Genomic DNA, 6,380 nt, shown 5'->3' on the forward strand with positions numbered 1-6,380 from the left:
TAGGTCCCTTCCGACCCTTAATCTATGAATCTATAAGGATTGTACAGATCATGCTGTTGGGAACCTCTCACAAAGGCTGCAACACAGCTGTCAAATGGAAATTACTTTTGGAAAGGAATTCTGTTTTCCCTTACAAACTCAAATGGCAGTTTTCCAGAAGCATAACTGCCATTTTTGGCACTTTCAAACAGTTTGCAATCCTACTCCATAGGCAGTGTGGAAACATTAGGCACCGCATGTCTACTGAGCATGCTCAGTAGACTTTACTCTAGATGGACAGGTGAGTGGCTTCATAGATGTGCCTGGACTCAAGTCTTGAAATTCTGGCCTAAGAGTAAATAGGAGGGAGGAGAGGAAAGCATTTTTTAACCCCTGATAGCTGATTGGGAAAAATACTGGCCCAGGAAGCAGGAGGACCAGCATCTGGGCCGACCTCACCCAAAGGGGTTTGATCTTCTGGACTTCTTAGTATACTGCTGTAAGCACCAAACTACAGGTTAGGCATTATCTAAACTAGGACTGTCCAACTGGCAGTATATGGGCTGCATGAGGAGTTAATGTGAGATCCCCAGGCTTCTGCCTGGCTGCTGCTGCTCCTGCTCCTATCACTGGCTGCAAGAGCAGCTGGAGTCTCAGGGGTTCCCCTTCCTCCTCCAGCTTGCACAGCCTGCAGTGCCAGTAACCCAGAGTGCCCTTGTGGAGTGATTCAGAAGAAGACCCTGTGGCCAGGAAATTGAGGTGAGGCAGGATGGATGCAGAGGTGGGGGTAGGTGTTGGGATGCCTGCTTATGCAGGGCAGTGGGGGAGAAGGGAGGCTCATACACACACTATGCAGCCTGGGGGGCCTGTGGCCTCTGCTGGTACAGCCTGTGAAGCATTTGGCCCCCTCCCTGCTCAGAAGTTGGACAGCTCTGATAGTAGACATCTCTCCTCCAGCGCTGCTTTTGAGCCTGAGGCCCTGAAACATGCATTTAGTATTCACTTGAGAATCTCTGCCCTCTTGAGAACAAGGCTTCAAGCTGCAACCCAGCACCATACCTAGACTCCTGGCAGCCCTGAGCAAATTTTTACTAGCAGGTCCCCCTTTGCCAGAGATAATGACAATCATTATTCTTACCATTTTCAGACCTCCTTTCTGTTCAGGCCTTGGGCAGCCACCCGATTCACGCATGCCTGTGTCCAGCCCTGCTGCAACCTGCTCCCTTCTAGAGCATCCACTGAGCCACATACGATTATGCTGGCCTTTTTTCCTCCTGGCCCCACATATCTCCCCACTTTGGCTACCCTGGGGCAAGCTTCAGAAGAGCTGGAGAAGGACTGAGCTAATACCTGACCTGAGGCATGGTTGTTAGCATGCTGTGCTGGAATATCAGTGTACTGGTTCAAATTCCCTCATTCAGGGTAGGAATGGAAGCTGGGTCTCTTGCTTCTTGGGCAAGTGCTCTAACCACTTAGCTTTTGGGGTAATCATGGGTCTTTGTAGGTAGAATTTTATGATATATGTTGGCCAAGCACGTGAAATGAAACAGAATTCTGGCGTTGGTCACTGCCTACGTGAACTCCTATCAGAATCAGGCACTTGGGCTTCAACTTTGCAACAAGCTCCACACCAGGAAACCCATCAAGTTTCCATACAGTTGCATGGTCCACCTAGACAAAAATGATTATAGGATTAAGGTTATTATAGACCCCACTTTAAAAAAAAAAATCCCCATATCCTGTTAGTCCCTCTAAAATGCCACATTTCAGTTGCTACATCCTATAAACTAGATAGTATTTATCACTTGCCATAGTTTATAAAAGCCTTAAAAATAATAAAATCTCTGAAGCAGTAAGTAATCAAACAAATTGGCTGAGCTCAATGGGAAACCTGTGTATTTGTTCAGGTTCTATTGAAGTGCAAACAGTCACAGCTATTCATAACACACAGAGTTAGTCTTTTTGAAATGAACAAGCAGAAAGCCAGTAGGATACAATATTTGAAGAGAATAACACAGCTAAAGTTGAGACCGACAAATCATCTGAATCTATAAAGGGGTCACGATGTCTGTTTTGTTTGTTTAAATCAAACTTTTCTGGTTGGTGGGCTAAATTATAATTATGCAACCTGAAGCTTTTCAATGTGACTTCTCATGTAATTGCAATGGCTCTTCACAATTATCCTATCAATAAGCTTCTGAGAGAGAGAAAATTCTTGTCGATCTGGGATTCTTTGCAAATCCTTCAAACTGAAGAAAAATAAAACTCAAACTGAACTACAATGGTTCATAATAGCAGATGTTCTTAAACTGGCTAAATTGAAGGAGTGGCTCCATTGAAGCACCTGGATAATACACCTCAACCAGGTGACAGATTAAAAGGATAAACAAACAGAACTCTAGTTTATCAAATCAGAGCCTTCTCTTATTACTTCAGCCCTTTCCAATTACCAACATTTCTAAAAGCATGTATGCCACTTTTGAGTTATAAAATTCCCATACCTCTGAATTCCTTTCATAAATGAAAATGTTGCTTTGTGGAACTAAATGCAATCAAGGGTGAAACTACATGCAATCAAGGGACCTGAATTTGAAAATAACTACATTGCAATGTTATATAGTGGTCAAGAACTATTTACATAACACCATAAATGCATATGAGTATTACAGATAAAGACTTCCTACCCTGTAATTTTGAATTCTAATCTTGCAAAGATTTACCCACATGCATAATTGTATATGGTTAGTGGCCCTATTGAAGTCAATGGTATTTCTTAGGTAAAGCACATATAGAAATCCTTGTAGTATTTCCTTGGACCTAGGGACCCAATTTTATGTCCAAATCTATTGGAATAGACCTAGTATGGACCTATCCTTGTTAAAAAGGCAAGTGAAACACAAGAAATAACACTGGAAAACACTACAGAAACAAGATAAATTAGTTAACTATTAGAAGGGGAGAAGTGTTACCTATAGTTTAATAGTTCAGAAATAACAAACAGATTTCACTAATGGAAAAAAATTCAAACAGATTTATAAAAACAGTATACTCAGTAAAGAAAGGAATGAGTAGATTTGTAAACCTGTTTGGCCTGTATAAAAAAAGTCAGCATGAAATCATTTTGCTCTGTTCTAACACTAACTGTATGCACTTTAGCAACCTGGGTTTTCCCATCAGGTAACATCCATGAACTTTGCTGGGAAGGCCCCAAAGATTTTGCACAGGACTTTATGCAAGGTGACAATTCTCAAGATCAATTAAATTAATTGCAGTTATGCCCTATTTGCCTGAATTGTATTCGTTTTTTTAACTGATCTATCCTCTTGATTCCCTTGATACTAATAATACTATTAACTAATCGTTTCTTCTACTAGCTGCATAATGCTTATTTTTTACATTTATTTATGTTTTCAAAATCCTTAATTCAGCAGTTTTAATGTTACATATTTGGTTCTCCCGCTGGATCACATTAGTTTCTATGGCATGTCTCATAAGTAATGTGGGATCTCTTTCCAAGTACTGTGTAATACTATCTGTGACTGGCCAAAATGTGGCCCACTGCATTAAGCTTCTGTATTTAGCACTCCTAATTTCCATTTATCCACATTTCTAATCAACGTATTGTACTAAGTGCTAAACATGCTGGTGACTATTTTATGCTAGCACTGCTTCTCCTGCTTCTGGTGGAAGATTCTGACAATTGCTATTATACACTTGGTCCAAATCAGTGATTCTCAACCAGGGTGCCATGAGGTCATTTCAAAGGTGCTGCAGGGTGCCATGCAATGTTATTACTGTTAGGTGGGCAGGTACGATTCACAAGACAAACCCAGAGATTGCAAATAGGAATTCATAGTGTCAAAGCTACTCTGACCTGTTGTGGTCTTTCTGGAGTTCTGTGCAACAGAAGAATTGCTCTATTACTTTTCAGTAGTCAAAAAACAAGTGAAAACTTAGAGCTTGTGCTTTTCAAGGGTGCCTTGAGTCTAACGAAGCTAAAAAGTTTGAGAACTACTCATCTAAATAATTGCAATAAAAGCTATGGCTCTTATCCTACAAAACCCATGCACAATACATTTACTTATCAGCATAAATAAAAGTTAAATAGGTGAGTGTCTGTAGGATCAGGGTCCCTACTTGTAACACAAGCCATGAAAAGCATAACAGGCTCTTTGCCTGGCTGTGTTAGTGGTACAAATATGCCAGGGTCAGTGGAATCACTGTCATCTATCACATCTTTTGCTACTGTAAGAACTAAGATGTTTCTCCCATATGAATCTGTCTTGTAACTGGGTTATTTTCTTCTAATTATACAAGTAACATTTCATCGATATGATTTGCTACCATGCTGATATGGAGTATGTATCAGAGACAGCAGGTATACAATCAGTGTTGATCAAGATGGAATTTTCAGTTCTATAATCTTAAGTGCAAATTTAATATTGAAGATAAAAGTGATTGCTCTTTAATATGGAATCAGAACTCTGGGTAGAAGTGACATCTTTTATTAGACCAATTAGATATTTGCAAAATAAAATTCTTGCAAATCAAGATTTTTTTTTTGTGGCAAATATCTAGTTGGTCTAATAAAAGATGTCACCTCTACCCAGAGTTCTGATTCCTTTTGCCTGTAGACCAATACAGCTGCAACCTGTACTCTCTAACATAAAATTAGATTCAACACTGGTTCCTGGCAGTTTGCTGGCACTTGAGGACCACAGCAAGCAGGGATTATTTCAACTTTACCTACAAGGAGAAGCCAGCTATGGCTTTGTTCCCACAAACTACAGGATTGAGACCTATACCTGTTTCATAGCAAGAACATACACTTGGCTCATATTCTGCCCTGTCTTGTTTTTTCCAGAATTTCTAAAGCCGATAATACAAATGTCTTCTCTACACTGACCCCCTGTATAACATAGGCCAGAGCATTTCACCCACTTACTTCTGTAGCAAGTTCCCCTATCTTGTGTCTGATGAAGGTATTGCTTTTGGAAGTGCATACGGGCTTGCTTATAGAATATGGAAGATTCATCACTTCCCTCTCTAGTCTGTTCCAGTGGTTAGTCATGCTTGTTGTTAAAAATGCAGGCCTAAGCTTCTCACTTTATACTGCAGCAATTTATTTCCTGTGCTGCCCTCCCCCAGAGAAGCTCAGTTGGGTCTTGTTATGCTTTTGGCTTGGTCGACACTACTAAGTTCTGGAGCAGAACTCAAGTTTTACCATGAGGCTGAAGTTGGTTCCAGAGGAAGCTTATATATGTGTACTTACAGAGCACCTTGAATGCAGAACAACCCTTTTTTTTGCCAGTTGGGCTACACTGCTTCTCAGCGCCACAGAAGTCCTCACCATAGAACAGCAGGCACATGAAAACATGCTTAAATCTTCGCCTTCCTCAGCAGTTCGCCAGAAGCAATCTTACGTATACCACTTTGGACCCTAGTTTGAAATGTAGTGGCAAGATTCAAACTAACATGATGCCTGTCCCATTCTTTAAAATCAGCATATCATCTTGAAAATGCTTTCGTCCATCTGGCCCACTCTCCTGTATCTCACAGTAGTAGTGAATGAATAGTAATGGGAACAGTATTTATGGCATGTAGAGACCTAAGAAACATTTACAGTCTTAATTTGGGAGTTATACCCTCCTATTATGTTTGATGGCCACTAATGGACTATATAAAATTGTCCAAACCCTTTTGGGTTTGGACAAATTTGGGTTTGGACAGTTAACCCCTGGTTAAACTGTCAGCCTCTGCAACATCTTATGGCAATGAGTTACACAAGTTAATTACATGCCATGAAAGAAAGAGCTTTGTTTTAAACCTGTTCCTCACTAACTTAATTGTATGTCTTCTAGTTCCAGTATTGTAAGAGATGTTAAATAGTAAACCCATATTTTACTTTCTCTACACCATTACAGACCTCTTTCATATCCCTCCTCAGTTGTCTCTCTCTAAGCTGAAAAGTCCTAGCCTACGTAGTCACTCCTCATCTAGAAGTCTCTCCATAACACGGGCTACCCTTTCGGTCTCTCTCTATAACTTTTCTACCTCTACAATATCCTTTGGAGTTTGGGGGCCCAGAATTGCATGTAGTGTGGGCACACAATTGATTTATAGTGTCACAATGACATTTTCTGTTGTTTGCAATTCTTTTCTTTATAGTTCCTAACCCTCTGTTTTTTTGTCCATTGGGCTGCTGCTGAACACTGCGCGGACATATTCAGGGAGGTACCCGCAACCATTCCAAGATCTCCTCTTTTTTTCAGACTGTAGGGGGACTTCAGACTGTAGGGGGACTCGATCCTGGGCAAGCTGTTCGAGAAAATTATTCTGGCACACGTCCAGGAGGGGCCAGCAGGGAACTGCATGCTCAGGGGCAACCAGCACAGGTTCAT

Source organism: Gavialis gangeticus, unplaced genomic scaffold (genome assembly GCF_001723915.1).
Source record: "Gavialis gangeticus isolate Ggan-Ray unplaced genomic scaffold, GavGan_comp1, whole genome shotgun sequence".
Classification (NCBI taxonomy): Eukaryota; Metazoa; Chordata; order Crocodylia; family Gavialidae; genus Gavialis; species Gavialis gangeticus.